General features: G+C 45.0%; 1 long non-coding RNA gene across 1 annotated transcript in view; it reads left to right on the forward strand.

Moving 5' to 3' along the window:
• Window positions 1–22,324, forward strand: part of LOC144792467 (uncharacterized) — a 315,998-nt gene that overhangs the window by 195,060 nt on the left and 98,614 nt on the right. Inside the window, exon 5 of the long non-coding RNA XR_013602565.1 lies at window positions 10,031–10,152. This is a non-coding gene — a long non-coding RNA (uncharacterized LOC144792467). The remainder of the gene's footprint in view (window positions 1–10,030; window positions 10,153–22,324) is intronic.

The following is a 22,324-nucleotide window of genomic DNA, read 5'->3' on the forward strand; positions in this document are numbered from 1 at the left end:
TCAGGCATGCTTAACCTGGATGACACAGTCCATCCGCAGTCAGCTGCCTGGGCGCCTGGGGACAAGGTGGCCAAGTTTGTGACGGGTCGCCTCCGCAAGCCCTTGGAGAAGGAACCTAGGGGCTGTTTGCGAGCGGAGTGTCCTTGCCCCACCTTGGAAGGGAAGGTGGCCTGTACACCGGAGCTTGACTCCAAGATGGTCACCTTCCTGGCCAAATGTATGAAGGACCCCCGCAGGGGTATAGATCGCTCCTGGCGATCCTGCCAGGATAAGCTTCTTGACGCGGTGGGGCCCATGACAAAGATTTTGGATATGGCGGAGGAGGCGAAGGTGTCGGGCTCCGTCATATCCCTGGACGTTCTCTCGAATTGGGCACAGCGGGCGATTATCTTCTTAGGTAGCGCCAACTGTGCCCTCTCGACCGAACGGAGACGCTCGCTCCTCATTAAGTTGGACCCCAAGTTAGGCGATCTGACATCTTTGGAGACCGGGGCGTTTGCGCAGCGGGGCCTCTTCGGGGACCCCTTCGTGAAGGAGCTGAGCAAGTTCGTGGCCACCTTCACGAGTTTGGACAAGGCCCAGTCTAACATCAAAAGGGTCTTCCAGAACCGTTTTTCCAACAGGGCCGGTCGTGGCAGGGGCCGCGCAACCGGCCGTGGCCAACAATCCAATCCCAGTAGGGGACAAGGCTCCGGGCGGGGTCAGTACAGCACTTCCGCCAATTATACCAACTTTTATCCAACCAGGGGACAAAAATTCCGTGGCCGAGGAGGATACCGGAACAACGCAGGCGGACCTGCAACCTGCGGTAAGTCTGATTCCTCATTCTCAAGACTGTATTGGGGGTTTGCTTGCGTCCTTTCAGGAGGCATGGCGAGCGGTCACAATGGATGCCTGGGTCTTGCAAACATTCCAGGGCTTTCATATCGAGTTTTACGATTCGCCCCGCAAAAGGGGTCTTCCTCGTCCTATCTCATTCTCAGAAGCAGGCGCCCGTCTGGTCGACAACGAAGTCTCCGAGCTTCTGCGCCAAGGGGTCATTCGTCGGTCGGTTTTGCATCCCCGGGGGTTTTTGAGCAATATCTTCCTTGTGGAAAAGACCGACGGGGGCGGCGTCTGGTCATCAACCTGAAAGAGTTCAATGGGTGGTTGGTGTACCGGCATTTCAAAATGGAGGGGATTCATCTCCTCCGGGATGTTCTTCTGCCGGGCAACTGTATAGCGAGACTAGACCTCAAGGAAGCGTATTTGGTAGTACTGATCCATCCACCTCATCAACATTTTTTGCAGTTCCAATGGAGGCATCAGATTTACGAGTTTACCACCCTTCCGTTCGGACTGTTCTCGGCACCCTGGTGCTTCGCAAAGGTCCTCCACCCGGCAGTGGAGTTCCTGTGGTGCCAGTGGGTTCGGATGATTGTTTATTGGACGACAACCTCCTGATGGCTCAGTCTCCTCAGATGTTGTCAGGTCAGGTGCGACAGACGGTTTCCCTTTTGCAGAGTCTGGGGTTTGTTATCAACGGGGACAAGTCAGTTCTCTCCCCAACGCAAAACATTGTTTTCCTGGGCTTTGTGGTGGACTTGGTCCACATGTTCTTGAGCCTTCCCTCTCGCAAGATGGCTAAGATCCGGCATCTGCTATGTCAAACCATATCCAAAACTCACATTTCCCTCTGACAGATTGCCCGGGTGGTAGGGCTGCTGTCGTCATTCATCCAGGCAATCTTCCCGGGGCCCCTGCCCTATCGTGCGTTGCAACGCTTGAAAGCGCACCATCTCAGAAGAGGATTGTCCTACAACCAGCTGGTTCCCCTGTCCACTGAGGTCAAAGAAGAGATGTCGTGGTGGCTAGCCAATATGGATGCCTTGAATGGCAGGGCCATCTTTGGGGCGGTCCCCGACATCGTCATAGAGTCGGATGCCAGATGGTCGGGCTGGGGAGCCCGCTGCAGCGATTTATCTACTGGAGGCGCTTGGTCGTTAGGCGAGCAGGAACTCCACATCAATTGCCTGGAGCTATTGGCAGGCTCATTCGCGGTCAGGTGTTGGACCAGGGACCGGGTTCGCTCGTGTGTCCTGTTGAAGATGGACAATGTCTCCGCGGTGCGTTACATCAACCACCTGGGGGGCCCCGGTCCCAAGCCCTGACGAACTTGGCGAAGAAGTTCTGGGGATTTTGTTTGGCCCATCACGTTTCGTTTACTGCAGAGTACTTGCCGGGTCAGGCCAACCAGGTTGCAGATTGGCACTCCAGGCATTTGAAGGACTCCAGTCAATGGAAGCTGGATGTTCAGGTCTTTCGGTGGTTGGTCGGTCTTTGGGGCCCCTTCTTAGTAGAACTATTCGTGTCGCGCTTGGATCATCAACTCCCGAGGTTCTACAGTTGGAGACCGGATCCGCTGGCGCAGGCGACGGACGCTTTTCTGCAGGAGTAGAGTCAGGAGAGGGGTTACGCGTTTCCACCTTTATCCGGTATTGGGGTATCTTTCATAGATTCACATGCTTAGAATCATCCCCGCCGACAAGGTGGGAGTCTCGCGGTACAATAAAACATATACATTCTAGTCATAATAACATTATACTATAGGCTATAGTAGATAGAAAAGTCACTACATTAGCCTATCTTAGTCCTTTTACAAAAAGAACCAAATTTGGAAACTAGCCAATCAGGCAGCAGGACCCTCTTAGAACCTTCCCCACAGAGAGGCAAACCCTCAGATTTTCGTAGCAAAAGTGACAGTAAGTATGCCATAATTTCTAGAAATGGCTATATTATTAATATTATTATAATAATAAGGTAAGCCTCTCCGGAGAGGAGGGTGGGTCGCATGTGAATCTATGAAAGATACCAATACTGCATAACTGAAGTTATAGGTAAGTAACTTGTTTTCTTATCCAGTAATGGGGTATCTTTTCATAGATTCACATGCTTAGAATCAGAATAGCTAGCAGTAAATAACACTCAGATGCATAGTGGATGGTGGGTATCATAAGAAAATTCAAAAGATACCATGTGAAACCAATGCAAAATATACATACATATCTGTATTATAATAAAGAGTAAGTCATACACATATATACAGTAAAAGTTATATGCAATAAAGAATCTTTACAATAGAAGAAATATTATTCTCTTATCATATAGGCTTACCTTATCTAAAAAGGTTTTGCAGTACTGCTTGACCAACTGCTGACTCAGCCTCTGTTGCCAGATCCAGGCAATAATGCAGATTAAATGTGTGCACACATTTCCAGGTTGCCGCCCGGCAAATCTTGTCCAAGGACACACCAGCAAAAAGTGCAGTTGATGAAGACACTGCCCTGGTAGAATGAGCTTTAGGTCTATTTTATAACGGATGTCCGGCCTTGCAATGGCAGAATTGAATAGTGGATGCAATCCACCTTGATATAGTAGCTTTCGTTACTGCTGATCCTGGCTTATGACCACCATAAGAAAGAAATAACTGGTCTGATTTTCTGATGGACACAGTCCGAGATATGTAAAACTTCAAGCTTCTTTTGACATCCAAGATATGCAAAGATTTTACCGCCGAGGAAGACGGATTAGAAAAGAAAGTACGTTATATCACAGGTTTGTTGAGATAGGAAGAAGTAGGAACCTTATGAATGAATGTGGGATTCGTTCTTAAAAGGACATACAGCCTGATTCATCAATTTGCTTAACTCTTTTTTGTCCGTTTTATACACATTGGTTTTAATTGAGTTCGAATCACCCCTTTTTATTAAAAGTGTTGGTTGAGGGAGTGATCTATACTCATTTTAATATCACACTTTTTTGGTTTGATGTATTTTCACACGCACTAACCACAGGGACCCAATGAAGACAATGGCAACCTTCCTTGTGTAGGTGCCTGAGGGTTCCTTTTTTCTCTTGATAATTTCACTAACTTATGTTTTGACACAACTATTAAGTTTGCATGGAGCACTGAAGGGTGTTGGGGAGCGTTTTCGCCTGACTACTCCTCCTTCCGAATTTTTTGTTGATTATAACTTATAATACTCTCTAGTTGTTTGTGATTGGTTATTTCCAGGGGTAGGAGAGTATTTACTTTGGCCCTTTCTCTCCTGTTGTTTCTACACAGTCTTGTGTTTTAGGACATGATGGTGCCAAACAAGACCAGTGACTCTGAGGCGTTCGTGTGAAGAAAGAGGAGGGACTACCAGGGTGAAGGACCTTTCTAGGATGCACTGACACTAAGAAAGGACTATGGACTGGTGTTACCTGATGGACTCTTGGGTGTTGTAGTCTGTTCAGGCTTATTTGAATTTTACTTTGTTTTTTCCAGTTGGATGTGTTCCATGGATAAAAAGAGGGTGTTTATGTGTTGATAATGCTGCTGTGGAGAAATGGATAGAATAAAGTGACGAAAGATTAGCGTAATCCTCGCCTCCGTGTCCTTAATAGAATTGAAACTTACTGTCACTTAGCTAGGCAAATTTCGACTCTCAATGGTGATGTATGGCTTCCCTAGTTGCATGTAATGGAAGTATTTTGTGTCGGTCATTTGATATTCATTTTTAAGTTCTGCAAACATTTTCCCTCCCTGCCACACATCCCCAAGAGTGTCTAGGCCTAGCCTTTAATTTATTACACACCTGTTCCCAATTTTGAATCTCCCCGTTCTTTGTGCTCTCTGAAGTGCATGGAATTTGTATCCCTGACTATATCCACCCTCCCGGATAGTATCAAAATTCACCTTATTGGAAGATGGCAGCTTCTCATTAACTCTTGTACTTTAAGCAGAAATTTGGTGAAGTGTAATTAATAGGATGGCTAACATCACTTTTAATGAACGTTTTACGAGCCTGCTGATCATCACTAAAGCAACCATTTACCATTAGCAGTCCTAGATTACTGAAAGACTTCTCCAGCATGTTCTAATGTCACTAGGATTAGGATCATTTGTCATTTCAGTTCGAATTAAACCACTTGTCATTACTTACAAAGAATTTGGACAATACCATCCTCAGCTTTGAACAGAAATGTGTGTTACAATTAAAATAGACATCACAAATCCGTTCAAATGTGTTCCATGCGTTAAATTGTCTGTAAGTACTACCTAATAGATTATGATCATAAATTGGTAAATCAGTGCATTTCCAAATTTAATTTGATTTATTAGAGCTGCATGACCATCAACAAGATGCCCCTTTACGCTAAGAACTGCAGAGTTCCAAAAATAAACAAAAAACAGGAACGGTGATTTCATCTTGCTTCCATGTCTCTTGCAACATAACAGTATCACAAAGAGATAGCACATTTAAATCATTAAAACCTACCCACATGTTAAACCCATGAATAGTCCTTGAAACAGTATTTACACAAACAGAATTTGTTTGTGTGGTTCATGACATATGGTGATGTTATTTCTTCATGTAAATGTTGTGAGGTCATTAGCATTGCTCGTTGTTTTGAGCATTATGGTTTGCATGGCCTTGTGCGAGGTATGGATTGTGGCACTACTCATAACTTGGGGAGGTCAGTAGTTTTTAATTTTAGTATGTAACTGTGACTGCACTTTAACTGTGTTTTTCGGTACGTTTCAGAGACTTTTTTACACATATGTTAAGGTCTTAGAACAATGGCAATTGTAACTTTGCTTTAACTTTCGGTTTTTCCATTTGTTTCTATCATATAAAGCATTCAAGAGTTCTGTGCACCCCACTTGCAGGGGCCAGAGCCACAGATCTGGATTTGGCCGGGCCCTGAGCCCAATCGCCGTGGGTGGCCAGCTCATGCTGCGCATGGCTGAAGGCAGATCCAAAATGACCAAAAGGGAGTAAAAGCTCCCTCAGACAATAGTATCTAAGTATTCTTTGAATTCCTGGCTTTGTACTTTTCTACGGACCCTTAAATGTCTAGATACACTGAGTCATCGTCTACAAAGTAACCCCGTCATGCCCAACTTAAACCCCTTCTTTAAATGCTAATTTGGCAAAATCTACTTAACGGGTTTATACCAGTCAAAATTGATGCAACTCCATTCAGCCATTTTTAAGAGCAAAATTCCCTGTTTTCCACTGTTTGGACCCCCTTTCTCTTTGCCCCTGCTTGATAGATCTGCACAAAACGTGCTTCGACCCAAAGTAAATGAACGTTTTTTGGAACGCTTCATGCAGACTTGTTCAACTGTGTCAAAGTTATTAAGCAGTCAAAAAATGACTTTCCTATTGAAACTCTGACTCACTCATCACTACGTTGGCGCTACCTCTGCCAGTAAAAAATATATATTACATGGGTAACCCTCCTTATTGAATGTTTGCAAGTAATATCAACACCTGCATTGTGTAGAAAAGAGAGTTTAACCATGAATTATCTCCTGTAATTCTCAGAAGTGAGCATTTGGGGGCTGCGGAGGAGACTGTTTGGAACATCCCGATGTTATCCCTGGACACTATTAAAAGAGTCTCCGAGGCAGCCTTACACTGGATGGGGCTGTGCCTAGATTGGGGGCTAAGGGCAACGAACGGTTGCTCATTTTCCGACAAAGTCAGTAAACCCACCTTTGATAATGGGGCAAGGAAAAGTCGGATAGATTATATCCTGCTAAAAATGGAATACTGGCCACTTTTGTTGGATATGGAAGTGATGCCTCGCCCAGAAAGCGACCATAACCCCCTGTCACTTAAATTGAGACTTCCCGGTGGATCCGGCAGATCTCCTTCTGTAGCCCATGTAACAGGGGATGCTCTTTTATCAAACGATAGAAGAAGGCTCAGATGGCCACGGGTTGTGGAGAATCCGACCCTTCTTGATAGTATAAAGCAGTTAGTTTTATCGACCTTGAGTGACATCCGGCCTCTGGCTCATAGTAGGGTCGCATCAAATCAGATCTCTGACCTCCACGAACAGTGCTTTGCCCATTTAAAGGACCTTCTGACGCTCCCGTCAAAGCAAGGCACTATAAAGGTACATGGTCCCCGGGAGAAATCGTATCATAAAAACTGTAGGGACGCACACAGCCGTTTAGTAAAAGCCGTGAAATCTAGGGTTTCTAGTGACATAAAGGAGGCACGTACAACGTATAAAAGGACCCAGTGGGAGGCGAAAAAGGAATGGGACGATCTATATTGGTCTGACCTATTGGATGCGTGCATATCTTCCAACCAGATTAAGTTTTGGGAACTTGTTAAGTGGGGTAGAAACTCGGACTCCCAAACCCCAGTTAACCATGTGCCCGCAGAAGCCTGGGTGGATTTCTATTCAGGTCAGTTTATGGACCCTGACTCAGACCCTGACACAGCCCACCCCTGGCAGGTAATTTCACTCATCCCTAATCAGGAATTAAAATTTACGGAATTGGAAACCGAGTCTGCGCTCCGCTTGGTCTTAAGGGGGAAGGCCCCAGGGATGGATTGCATCCCGGCTGATTTATTTAAGGCCAACCCCCAACTTTGGGTCCCTTATATAACCATCATAGCAAATGCCATTGCCTTGGGGGCCAGGATCCCTATGTCCTGGAAGGGGGCGGAGATTCTCCCAATTTTTAAAAAAGGTGACCGTTCTGACCCGGGAAACTACCGTCCAATAAGTTTAATAGACTCACTGCAAAAAGTCATTGCAAGGATGGTCCTTGCTAGAGTCCAGGGGTGGATTGAGTTGGAGGGTATCCTGTCCCCCTTACAGGCAGGATTCAGATCAGGTACCAGCACAATCAACCAGGTTCTTAGATTTTGTATGATCTACTGGAAGGTTGTGCTGTTGGGTGGTGGAACGATTTATGCAGCATTCATTGATTTGAAATCTGCAATCGATCTTGTGCCTAGGGCCAAATTATGGACTGTGCTTAGAGATTTAGGACTGCCATTGGAGATATTGGACATGGTTGTTAGATTACATGAGGGCACCTTTGCTAGGGTGAGGTGGGGTGGCCAAGGGCAGGTGACGGACTCCTTTGCCGTAACTCGCGGAGTCCGCCAGGGGTGTGTCCTGGCGCCGACACTTTTTTTTACTGTTCATTGACCAGGTGGTAAAAAAATTTGCGCACACACCCACTGATGCACCATCCTTGGGGGGGACAAGGTTTCCTATGCTTATTTTTGCTGACGACACTTTACTCCTCTCAAAGACCCGTAGCGGTTTGCAAGCAGCATTGACCCGCTTCGAGGAGTTTTGCATTGCCAATGACTTAAAAATCAATATAAATAAAACTAAATTTATGGTCCTAACCAAAAGCCGTCCCATTACGAGCTCAGTGAGCTTGCACGGAGTGGGCCTAGAACAAGTTGAGGTAATGACGTATTTAGGAGTCACCCTGGACTATCGTCTCCGCTGGAAACCCCAGGTAGACACCCTCCACCTAAAATTTGCTCGCCTTACGGGTTGTCTTCTGCAGGAGCAAAAAAGGTCCTTAACTAAACGTATCAAACCTGCACTTAAGATTTATCTTACTAAGGTAAGCTCCGCAATACTGTACGGGGCAGACCTTTGGGGACATATGGATCTATCACCTCTGGTGAAAGTACAGAATAAATTTATGCGGAAATTAGTGGGTCTCCCACAATCGACTCCCACTAAACCGCTCTATCTGGACCTGGGCTGTAACCCAATTAATGAAATGGCGAGATATAGATTAGTAGCCATGTGGAGACGCGTCTGGCCCTCTCCAGATTTAAGTCTTTTTGCAAAAGAACTCGAGGAAATTAGATCGAACTGGGGGTCTAGCAGTATACCTTGGCTGCGTGAAGTGAAATTGATCCTGGACGAAATGGGCCTCATTCAGCTGTGGGTTTCACCGGGGTCTCTCAGCTTTCCTTCTAAACAGGACTATAAAGCACTCTATTGGGCCTCTGTTCGTAAAAGGCTAGTCTTGGCCTCAGATAGAGTAAGTCTAACAGGTCGGTTTCTGTGTCATAAACTTGACCCCCTTTTAGAGAATTATTGGGACGTCATAACAAAGCCATTAGACAAAAAACTCTACCACCAGTTTTGTGTAGGTTCCCTGCCTTTAAGATCTTTTACTAGGAACTGGTGCAATCGAGCGAGTCATTCCTGTCCTTGGTGCCCTGGACACAAGGAGAGCATGGGTCACCTTTTATTTGCTTGCGAGGCCTATCATGCTCCAAGAAGTAAATGGTTAGGGCCCATTTGTCGACACCTTAAAGTGAGAGGGAGTGCAGAGGCCATGTGGGCACTTCGTACGAATACCTCTGAGGCGGTAGTGGTCGCTGTAGCAAAATACCTGGGTTGGACATGGGCGATTAGATCAAGACTCTTACAAGAACCTTGTTTTTGAATTCGATTCTGTCTCTGTTTTCTATTTTTATACAGGTTTTTCTTGTTATACATCTATTAGGTCTTTATCATACTGTTTAATTCTAGTATTAGTGTAGAAATGTGTTGAAATTTCTTGAGATACATGATTTTGTAATTTGTAATTATGATGGTTTAAAAAGAAATTCCATTCCCTCTTCCTTTTTCACAATGTATGCTCAATTTTATTGTTTTTAATTGTCTTTTATGATTCTATAAATCGAAATAAAGACTTTAAAACCTGAATTCATTTGCCAGATACTTAGCTTCCTGGAACAAATACAAATATTAAATGGATAGTTAACACAGCATTTCTTCTTCCTTTAATCAACGGGGAAAGAAATTCTGCAACGACAGTGCTGCTTTCAGCGTATTAATCAGTATATCTGACAAAATCACTTTTTGCTGGCCCATTGTTGTTATAAGCAGCCATCTACCAATGTATCCTCCCACCAGTGTGTGAAAACAAACTTTGTAAAAGCGGAACCCTGTCAGCAAAACATAATACACATTTGCACATTGCACTTTCTTTAACTGTGTCTAGTTAAACCTACTCTATTGTGTCAATGTGCCCAATTTAGAATATATGTTTTTTTTATGTTTCCTCATAGTGCTGCTTTACATTTGAAATTTGACTCATAATATACACATTGTTGCATGAAAACACATTTTAAATATTAGCACATTATCCCAACAAAAGCACACATTTCTCAAACCATTGACATTGTAACATAGTGTCTCTTGCATTGCTCAGAATGTCTGGAGTGCCTTGCCAGAAGACTACATGTTGGCCATCTGAGAACACCTTCCATAAGACATAAGGAGCACATCTGTTCAGAAACATGGAAAGACCTGATGCAGTATGAGTTCAATAAGGTGACTCTTTTAGACTTCATGACCCTTATCCTGTTGATATGTTTCGGTTGTTACATCCGAAGTTCGACTTTTCTTCTTGGTTGTGTTGCACTCAAAAAGTACTCTAAGAAATGAATAAAATAAAAAATGCATCCTCAGGAAACAATGGAACCAGCCATTTACAATATATCAAGGTGGAAGATATAAATCTCTACAAGCTCTGACGGGTGTAACAGGAGCTCTCGCTGGGCAGGTTTTGCAGGCTTGGATTTTCTCCTAACAGGATCAGGCACTGCTCCAATCCGGACAGGCTGTGTCTTATTGATTCTTTGTTTTCAGGTAGTTGCTACTAGGTCTCCTTTGTCCACCAATGGTTCTTGCAAACGTTTACAATTTTTCTAAGTTCTTAATTTATAAATAAGTCCAGGGGTCTAAAGTCAAGGCAGCCTAGTATTGATTCTCAACCCCTCTACCCCCCCGCCCTCCCCCCCTCCCCCCCTCCCCCCCCAAACCTCTTTCTTCCACCACTCTATGCTTCCGGTCTCTTTATCTCACACCTTTGCAGGTGTTTTACTTTTTGGATTCCTCCCGTTGTTACTGTTTGCTATCTTTCTCTTCCTCCTTCTTTCCCCCTTTTCTACCTTTCTTTCTCTTGCTGTGGGCGAAAAGATGAAAAAAATAAGTCCTGGCCCCCAAAAATTAGGGCCGGTGCCCACCACCTACAACCACTGTACAAATTCTACGCCTGATTCACAAAGGTAAATTTATACTTTTGTGTAAGCTTATGATTTTTTGCAATTTACAGAGGAATTTTATAAGTAGTACCTTTACCACTGCCTATCCTTTTATTTTCAAAGTCTCCACCACGAGTGCAGGGACACTGCAGTTGTAAAGATACTAATTCCTTTTCTGAGTTTCCAAAAATCGTAAACTTACACAAAGGTGTAAGTGTACCTTTTTGAATCTGGCTCTAAATATTTAGCAGCTCGTGGGTGTTTAGTAGTATCATTATTGTATTTATTTATTTTATAAAGAGCTTGAACACCCATAAAACCGTCCTGTCATTTTTGTCGATTCTCAGGACTAAGACAACAAAGTCAATCATCTTGGGCACAGCTGGACCTTTTGAACAGCAGACTGAGGAAAAGGTCCAAAGGTTTTTCCAAACATTCACCAAGTTCTCGGCCAGAGGGATTCCTCCGATATCTCCTTGTAATTTGCTGGCTCCCCTGGTTTATTTTAATTTTAGTAAGAACTGGATGCGATCGTGACTTTCTGTCTCTTCAGGTTGTTATGGACAGGGCAACCCTTCTGGAAGCCACTCTGACAGTTTGCCATAAGCAATGTGGTACAGGCCCATGCCCTCATGAAATATGTCATAAGAGGTGAAAACAACCACTTTCATCAAAATCTACTAAAGTAATAAATAGAACAGCAGCTGATTAACACAGCAGACACCAACCAGCTGTAAACGACAGAAGCAGCAGAAGACAACTGAAGACAACGGACAGGGGCTTGTAAGAACAGATACCCAAGTGTAGTAGAAACAGACTATAAGGAATATACTAAAAGTAAAAAAATAAGGTACAAATATCAGATGCAATAAGCGAATAACCAATCAGGCAAATGAGTTTGAAGCACTTGTGACAAATAGGATGTCATGGGAATCACCCTTTAATACTAGCGCAAGAGCATCATCTTCGATTGCACTGGTGCACGTCATTGTAGTTATTTCTGATGCCTAAGGGAAGGCCAACATGCGCGAGGCAAAAAACAGCATTCAGCCGGCCAGCTGTGGCATTCACTAGGGCACCTGATCTCCCCAAACCATGAAGGAACACCTCAGAGATTTTGTTGGCTTCTAAGCTAAACTCCATTGAAAGCATCCTTTCCATCCTTGGCAGGTAAAGAAAGGGAGATGTTAGGGCAATCACCAGTAGGAATGCTGATACCAGTAGAAGGAAGAATGGATTACACCATGATGGCTGCATGCCTGAGACCCTGTGGGACACCAAGGTGTGCAGAACCACAGAACTGCCGGGCAGAAGCTCTGGGTTACACACAGAAAACTGTAAGCACTACAGCAGCAGACCAATGCCTTAACCGTGCCCGAGAGTGAAATCAGGAGCCTATCTCCTCAAGCCATGGAAGCAAATCGTATGCCCTGATTATGAGTGGGTAAGGAGGAAAAATGCAAGTTTTGGGTTAGAATATGCGGATTTGATTTTGCTCCTTACTGTACACTTTTCCCTTTTAAAATTCCGGCAGGTTTGACCGGCCAAAATGTAATGAAGGATGAGGAGAGGACTTTATAGAGTGTGGTAAATTCTACACAACGTGGAATTCGGAACTGTAAGGAAATAGGTTTGCAGTAGTGGCTGACAACACTTCAAAGTGGTGAGGCGAGCAAACAGGTTATACAGACATCAACATGAAAAGACTTACCACAGTCATAACACAGTTGCTGTCATAGTGCCCTCATTCTGTGGGAAGACTCTGCGTGTATCCGAAGTGAAGAGGTTGTTGTTGCCAGCGCCTCTGATCAGTGAACCCCTGTGTACTCCCTCTCTCGTGAGTGCTTCTTAGGTGCAGCAGCCCTGCCTTCTCTGCTCCACTTCTCTATGAGCACATGCAGACTGATTTCTTTCTGGCCCACACATGAAAAGACGAAGCCGTAGTGCAAGTTGCAACGCAGACGGGGGAGGGAGAGGTGCAGTTGACCCCGTAATAGACAGTTTAGTCATCAATACGCAGTTCAATAGCCACACAGCATATTGCTTAAGCTTTCGGTAGAGTTCTGTAGGGTGACTGGGCATTGTATTAATTGCACGCCTGCCCTGAATGCCTCAGAGACACCAGCGGATTACCAAGTCGGAAGTCATGCCATTGTCTTCGCTCGGATGAGCTTTGGTGGTGCCAGCATGCATGGCCAGGGTGACGTCCCCAGAGTCAACTCCCCTAGTCAGTCCCGATGCTGCTCTCATGCTGTTTACTAGCATGAGCGATACCAAAAGGGATGATGGACGGAGCGCTTGAGCAAATCAAACACTCACCCCCCAGTCAACTGAACTGGGTTTAATCCATCATCATTCTTTAGCTCACTCCACCACCCCAGTTCAGACATGACCATATGCAAATCAGTCTGACCCTGTGCCTCATGGGAACAGTCTAGCTCGAACTGCCAAGCCATGTCTTCCCCGGAAACAAGCATCCTCTGGCTAATCAGCCGTCATCAGCCAGGCTAGCTTGAATCCAGTGGCAAAGTGAGCAAGGGACCCACGTCTGGGCATACCCTGCCAACTTAGAGCGAACAAAGCAAAATCAAAGAGGATGATGGACGGAGTGTTGAACATTGCAAGCACTCACCCCCAGTCAACTGAACAGTTTTTTTTATAAACTTTATTTTTCAGTTAACACATTACAGTACAAATATCAAACCAACAAATAGGCATATGTAGACATATTGTTGACTGACATGCAGGACAGAGGGCAGCAGCCTGGGGGGAAGGTACAATGGAGCGAAACAAAAGAAAAAAAAATCATTGACAGTGATCTCATAGTGAGGGAAGTACCGGGCATGGCGCTGATTTCCAATACAGACACTACTGGGGTCGACCCTCTCGCTCCTCGTCGGATCTGGTCCCACCGGCTATATCTAATCCACTCTCCCCGCTGATGGAGGTATCCTGCGAAGAGGGCTCCCCTCCACCAACCCAGAGGTACACATGTTGCGCCAAGCTAGCAGGTCACCTTACAACTTCTCATCCCTGCGGGTGAGCTTCATGTGGGCCTCTTCGGCCAGGGACCATTCACGGACATCTTTGAGCCAGATGGGCACTTCTGGGGCCCTTTGCCTCATCCAGGTTATGGCTACCCTGCGCCTAGCAAGCACAAGCATTAATTGTAGAAGCTTGTAGGGGAGTTTCTTTTTCTTGGGCTTTTGGATTAGTGCAAGCAAACAATGTAAAGGTTCAGGCATTATCCGGAGACCTGTGGCAGTAACAATCCTTCCTACCACATCCACCCAGAACTGTCGGACCATTGGACAATCCCATGCCAAATGGAGAAAGCCCGCTTTCTCCTCTGCACATCTAGGGCATCTATCTCTCCTGTCACTAGAGATGCGTTTCAGGGATACCAGAGTTAAATAAGTGCGGTGCAGGAAGTTGAAGTGCGTCAGCTTAAACCTGGCATTGCATGAGACTGTGCGTGTGAGGGAGCCTATGCTTGCCCATAACTGAACTGGGTTTAATTCATAATCATTCTTTAGCTCCCTCCGCCACCCCAGTTCAGACATGACCATATGCAAATCAGTCTGACCCTGTGCCTCAAGGGAACAGTCCAGCCCGAACTGCCAAGCCATGTCTTCTCTGGACCGGAAACAAGCATCCTGGGACCGGTTTCTGGCTAATCAGCAGTCATCAGTCAGGCTAGCTTGAATCCAGTGTCTATCTGTACCTAGACGACTGGCTAATCAAAGGAAACTCATAGGCATAGTGGGTAAAGGACACCAGGACAGTCATGGGCACTCCACTGAATAGTATGGATTAAACCCAGATCAGTTGACTGGGGGTGAGTGTTTGATTTGCTCAAACCAGGGGCGTAGCTAGAGCCCGTGGCGCCCGGGGCCATCCCATAGACTGCCGCCCATGGCATCCGCAGCCCCATGACCGTACGAGGCCAAGTCTCGACACGAATTTCAAATCTCACCCCACTGTCAAACCTCGGGCACAAATATTTCTCTCATGTATCAACGGAATGCCAGCTCCACATAACATACACATTGACAATAAATCATACAAGTGTGTAAATCAATGTACAAGATGCGTTGCCTGAGTTAGTAAGAGTTAAAAGGTGTAGCAGTCGCATTCTATATAGCTCACTGTGCTATATTAGAAGACTTACAATTTATGAACTGCAAGTAACAAAAGTATCTGTGTTCAAAGCAGTAACCCACTTACCTAGCTACATAGAAAAATAATATGTCATCTGCATATTATATGATGTGTTCTCAGTGATATAACTAATAAAAGCACGTGTAAGATCTTAATATCTGATGTGACTTCTTGTAATGTCACTGTGATGCCATGCATTGTGACATCATGGGTTGTGATGGTACATGCCATGATGTCACTTGCATACTGAATAACTTGGTTAGTCCACCCAAGTGCTGGAGCTACAAAAAAAATGTTAGCTTCAAGGCATTCCATTTTAGGAAGAAATAGTTTTACCCAATAACGAAATCTGCTTTGCCAACTTCTTCCAAAAACTACCCCCATTACTTTCAAGGGGGAAAACAATTCAAAGTACATATTTGACCCTTTAAGGCATCTGGAAAGAAAAACACATTTTCCATGGAAAAGGGCACTGCGAAATACACAGCATAGCAGGCAGTTTCATACTTTCATCTACATACTTTCATCCACATGCATTCCATAGGCCTGTCCCATGCCTCCAGGTAACTTCAGGTGGAGCTACAACAATCAACAAGACTTATTTACTGGCCACAGCGCAACGGGATGACTCGAGTACTGCAGTCATACAAGACTCCTTTGAAAAGCACCATAGGCCTGAAGTCACAAACTAGCGGTCCGTCCAACTTTCACCTATATCCGACTGAGAATGGGAACAGATACCTTAAACAGCCACCCTTAAGTAGATATGAGGGTGCAGGTGGCCAGGAATGTCTTGGTCGGAACACCCAGGTAGGTAAAGACTTTGCTGACCCCATTATCCTCTGTGGCAGCATAAATTCACATTTCAGACAGTTCTTAATGCTGAGTAGGTAGTTAAGAAATAAACAAGTTCTTCAATCTACTACGGACTTCAGCATGCTTACTTACTACACTATCATCGTGGGCCTTCAAGAACATCCTCATCCCATTCAATCTGACACAACAACAAATAAACTGGCGATTTCTCTCCGAAAGAACGCTGCCCGAGGCACTAAAACACCATTATATTCTGTTTCATAGATTTCAAAGTGGCCTTTGATAATGTTGACTGGGAAAATGTGTGGCATAAGCTAGCAAGCTGGAACATAACTCAAGGCCTGCTGAACATGCTAATCAAATTCCATACGTGCACATACATGCAGGTCAAATGAGGCACAGGAAGAAGCAAACATTCAACAAGGTACAGCAATATTGTCAATTACAGGTATTCAGTTGTACTCCTCCTCAATGGTCTGCAGTTACAGGTATAAGGTAGAATAGAGCGTTGTGCCATTAGCCCAAGGCCCCCACCCCCTCAACGTAATAAGGGGTACTACAAGCTACATTGTATTCAGTCCATCGAATTCTTTACTTTCCGCCCTTAACATCAAAAATAGTCAATGCTCAACCATATAAACTGCGGACTTATTAACTTACTTTAACTTGGGTGGGTCGTACTTCTTTTCGCTGCGGCAGGGCCCATACCTGTCATCAACATACGACGACTCAAGGCGGGGGGGTCACAGCAGCACAGGGCTGGGCTGCAAGCACGCACCACCTGGCCAGTCCGTCTCAGGCTGGCCCCGGTCTTTGTCAAAGTGAGTGGGTACTGCGTGACTCACTCAAAGACGGTCGGAGTGTGTCAGTGACATAGAAGTCACAGGCCACGACCCAGAAGTTTGTCTTGGGACTCGTTGCCACTTGCCACGTTGGTAGTGATCCCCACAGACTTCGGGACTGAAGTCACTCAGTGCCACTTCTGCCACCTGTCCCCGCGCTGAGAGAGCAGAGTGCACGTGCGTCAACTGCATTTAAAACGTGCACGTGCCAGGGCCGGCTCTAGGCTCACGGAGGCCCTGAGCAGGGAGTGTAGGTAGGGGGCCAGAGGCCGCCAAATCCCTGCCAGGGGCCGCCACGCAAATATGTATCTAAGGATATATATTGGCGTGGCGGCCCCTGGGGTTTGGCGGCCCTGTGCAGGTGCACAGCTTGCACATGCCTTAGGCCGGCCCTGCACGTGCATTTAAAAGCACCGTATGGGGGCTGACCCTGGGATTCTCAAACACGGAATCGCCGGTGCGCATAGTATCGCCGGTAGCATAGTTCTCCAGCACTATGCTAGGGTGCAGCGTCGCATACAGCATTGCAAGCCGGTGCGCTTGCACTTTTAACACGTGGTGTTCTTCAATCCCAGCAAGTGTGTATGAGGGGATAGGGCGGGCGTGTACATCATTCACTATGGATATGATTGGACAGTCACTCAGCGCACAGGCTGTTCTGGTCCTCCTCCAATCATATCTCAGCCATCACCGCGCTTTGCGAGCACGTTCACCAATCCTGGACCGTGCTGCTAAGATTCATAAGCACAAATGTGTCGGCGCCTCACAGATTTTTTCCAAAAGAATGTATTAATCTGCATTCCCTTTATTCTTATTTCAAATGTATTTCTTGTTTACCCAGAGGCATAGCTTATAGCTAGACAGACCATCGCCCCCAAATCATTGCCGCCTGGGGCGGACTGCACCCCCCTAGCTACGCGGGTGGCTCAAACGCTCCGTCCATCATCCCCTTTGGTATCGCTTTGTTAACTAGCATGAGAGCACCACCAGGATTGGTGGGAGTGGACTTCCTCAGTGCTCAAACCTGTGCTCTCTACACACCCGGCTGTTTATCACAGTATGGGTTGGGAAATTGTAAACTGCGCATGTCAGGCTGGCCATCGCAAAACGACCGGCCAAAGTGACATGTGCAGTTTAAACTGGCATAGCCAGGCACCCCTACTTCCAGTGTGCATTGCAGCAATGGCCCCGCCCCGCGATGCCCTCAATCTAAGCTCCGGTGGCTGGCATAGCACAAAATAAAATGGTAATAAAGTCACTTTATTACCATTTTATTTTTCGCTTTTGCTGTGCCCTCAGCGGGGGGGGGGTGACTCTCCTGTGCCCAAATGGAGCAGCTGCCGCTGTTTGTGCAGCAATTGAAAGTCTGTGACCCACTCATAATCAGAGCCTTAGCGTAGCAGACAGACAATCAGAAGTAACAAGAATCTCTTAGCGCTCCCCAGCAGGGGAGGATGATTCATTTTTTCTGATTTCATATTTGAGAGTTTCCAATGATGTAGTTGGGATTTGACATCTGCTAAAAGTTAGAATATAGTAGAAATGTAATGGTAGAACCCACAGCCTTGTGACTGGTAAAAGAAACTGTGAGACCATTTTAGGCTATGGGGAAGAATGTTGTGAAAGGCACAAGCCTCATAATACAAGTTCGTAAACGACCGGCAGGGCTAGTGTTCTTTATATAATTCATATTTGATAGTGAACAACCTGCCATTGGTTATGACATCAGAGAGCCAACGCCAGGTCAGTCCATTTTATTGGGGGTGCACTGGAGGGGAAGGATATTCCACTGTAAAAAAAATCAGTACATAGGTTCTGAGGCTTATGCAGCAGGCCTCTGTTCCTCCCAGATGTCAAATCGAGAGGTTCTCAAGCAAAATGTAAGCGCCGTCCATCCATCCAACCTTCTAATCATCCAAGTTGTGTACTTGGCTAGAAGATGTATTATTACCATGGCGCAAATTACCATTTTTAGTAACTATATTTATAATAAAAGGCCTAGTTATGGTACTTTCCCATTGTAAGTATTGTTCCTCTGTTGAGAAGTGGAGATATTTTCACTCTAAAATGGAAGTGCAGGTGCTCAGTACTTACCCTATAAGCCGGTCTAAAGCACAGCTTGTACCCCAAAGATGGTATCATCCCTTGGTTTATTACATGTGTTAATATGTTCAAGCTCAAGGGTACTCATTCAAAAATAATAAACTTTATTTCGGTTGAATGGCCATAAAAGTGCAATGTGCAGATAAAATACATATTAAGCTTACACTTAGTCATATATACTTCTTTAATTTACCCCAAAAGGATCATAAAAAGCTCCATCATCCCGGCTGGCATGGGCACCTGTGAAATGCTGTGTTTGGGCATTCATGTGTCCAATGGAGCTATTGAAACTGAACTGCAGGGGATATCATCATCAAAAACATGAATAGCCTCAAGAAGCATGTCCCACAAAAAAAGTAACACAAAACGTTTAAAATTAAAACACATCCTGCCAAATAATCTTCACCCTGGCTCCAAAGACAGGGAAGGTTGAAAGAGACTACCTTGTTCAATGGCAGGTGGAAACATCACACAAACTGAACTGATGAAATGCCAACATAAGGACAGAGTATGGCTTAAAGGAAGGTACATGTATTATAGAAAAGAGAACCCTGCGCTAAATGGTTATTTTTAACAGAACGTGGAGAGAATGGACCTGATTTGCAAACAATTTTGAAAAACTTTAAAAATGTGCATCTCTTAAATTTCCTGCCATAAAATGCATAGATGACTGCAGTTTCGGAGATTCAGAGAACGCCGCAGAAGTATACATAGACATCTAGGCAAATTATAGATTTCCATCAAGGCACCTCCCAAATCTATGCAAATTTTAGATATCCATTAATACTTCTCTCCAGCCACACTGTTGTAGGACTAGATGCAGTAGCGGCTGCTACCATAGCATGGAAGTGGGGCGGGTGTGGGGGGTGGGGAGAGGAATGTAATAAATAAAGGACTTACCTTTAATGGCCAGACGCTGCTTCTCCTCTGTCCTCTGACCTTATCCCCTTCATATTCCTGTCCCGGCCTGCAGCAGGAAGTCCCAGGGCATACATGCTCCCCTGAGCCAATCACAACGCTGCAACGCTATGAATAAGTGCTCAGACTGGAACTGGGAGCCTGTGCATGTTTCTCACCAGGCTGTGTAATGCAGCCTGGTGGGACCATGAAAAGTGCACATGAACCCAGGAGGGTTGGCCAAACAGTTCATGCGCACTTAGGGAGTGCACACAGTGGTCGAAGTGGGTGAAAAAAAGTAGGGGAACTGTGGGCGGAGAATGCAATGGAGGGATAACCCAAGGATTGGATCAGTGGGCGGAGTCAGAGGTGTGGCCAGAATGTGCCAAACATCCCAATTTTTAGTATTTGTTTGGCATTTCACCGACCAGTTACAGCTTTTTGTGTTATTTAATTCAACCAATGGATACACTTGATTATTTAAGGTTTAATAGGAGTTATTGGAATTTAAATACATTCACAAAGTGGGATATATTTCAAATCACACAATGCCCCAAGTACGCTTAAAAGTGGAATCACAAGCCCTTTGTCTCCAAGCCGTGCAGTTTCTCTCATTAGCACTTCTCCTCCCTTCTTCCACAAGAGCAGTTCAAACATGAATGGCAAAATATCCTAATTTGCAAATGTTTTCCATATAATTATGGCTCTGCCATATTTGCCACATAATACATCATCCAGTGCATAATCTTACAGTTTTAACTATTATTTTTGGAGCTCAAACGGATAAAAAGTTACTAAAAAACGTGACTTGAGTTGCCCTTTGCAAAGGTTGACTGATCACCTTTCTCACTGCTGCATTTGTATGTTATACTGATACTAATGAGGCAGAATCTTTGCAGAGACTTAACATGTGTCAAAATGTCTAAATAATAGAGGATAAGAAAATATATTGCATTACGCTGTAGCCTTTTTTTGTTGCATAATTTAGTCAACACGGCGGAATCATTTTGTCCCCCATTGCTGCATAATTCCAGTGGCTCCAGAGCAGGTAGCATATGTTAAAAGTGCTTTGCATGAAGCAGAGAGACTGTGAAGTTTACAAACTTAGTTTGGTGTGCGTGCAAATCCTGCATTGCCGATCCTTGGTGAGTTGCGGCTACTACTGCTGAAACAAGGCCAATGGAGGTACCAATAGGTGAGGCGGACTGGCCTCGATGGCAGGGCCAGCTTTAGTGCTGGTGGCGCCCTGTGGAACAATGTTTGTTGGTGCCCCCAATGGTCACCTACGCCTCGAACTCCCTCACTACCACCCTTTAACAGTCTCCCTCAAGTCTCCATAAACACATTCTTTCCCAGATGCATTTAATTTGATTTACAGCACCACTCATACCAGTGTATGCTGTCAGAGCACTTTACATCACGCACACTACATAGAAACAATCATTTATACGTGTGTAAATCACTGTATAGGAAATGTTACATAAGACAAAGGACTACAAGGTGTAGAAGCCACATGACAACCATACTAGTAGGCAGTATAGTTTAATAGCTTACTGTTCTATGTTAGGATTTTAACTTATAAACTGCAAGTAACAAAAGGATCTCTCTGACAAAAGCAGTAACCTACTAACCTAGTTAACATTATGTGCACTTTGTGATCTGCATGTTACATGTTCTTTGCAGCAGGCACATTAACCCTCTGTGCTACCTTTCCAGGAGTCAACCCTTCCACAAGTCAAAATTCAGATTTCTCCCTAGGAAGAACATTAATCACCGAAGTTATCATGATATTTTTATTGTTGCTCAAAATTGCTGGAGGCCAGGAAGGAGGCAGCAAGTTTTTTTTATACCATAATATACTTGCAAACACAATGCACCCACCCGAAATAGGTACTCAGTGCGATCACACCGTTCGTACCTCCCTAACCTGCTCAAGGTTCATGTGACCTCAGTGACCAAGTCACAGTGACTGGATCACGGTTGCTCTAGGGTGTGCTGCTTCGTAGGCTTGCCCGCAAGACTGGAGATGAACTTCAGTATGGATTGTGGTGGACAGGCCTCCAAGGTTAACCCACAATTGACACCACTAGGGTACACATAGTTGTGCTAAGACATCAGGCCTTTTAAGGTCTAGTGGGGCTTTCTAAGGTCTAGCATGGGAATATGCTCCCACAGTAGAGTGGTCTGGTGGACTGGTCATGAAGGCTGAACCCGGTTCCCCAGTTCCAAATTTGACAGCTCTGGCCATAGTGCCACATCCTCTCCCCCACTGAACACCATACTGACCCACTGAGAGAAACTCGCACTGCCTTCAGCTACAACTTAATTGTGCTTGCTATAAACAGTTGGATGTGGCTCAATTCAAATTATGCCCTTGATAAGAGTAATATGCTGCCTAAAAACAAACAGTAAAAGCAAACACTCATAGGTAATGCAAGATTAAGTAAAGCATGTGAAATTTAAGCAGAAACAACATGGTTACCTTAACGATCTCTCACCCACTATTAAAAAATCAGCGAATGCTTTTACCTGAAAAGTTAAGGGCATGTCTACAGGGCCCTGAAGGGAACTGTTTAAAAAGTCCATTGCTTATATCCTTACAAAACGTAAGCAGTATGGGTTAAAAAGACCACATCCATA

The sequence above is a fragment of the Lissotriton helveticus genome, chromosome 11, assembly GCF_964261635.1.
Source record: "Lissotriton helveticus chromosome 11, aLisHel1.1, whole genome shotgun sequence".
NCBI lineage: Eukaryota > Metazoa > Chordata > Amphibia > Caudata > Salamandridae > Lissotriton > Lissotriton helveticus.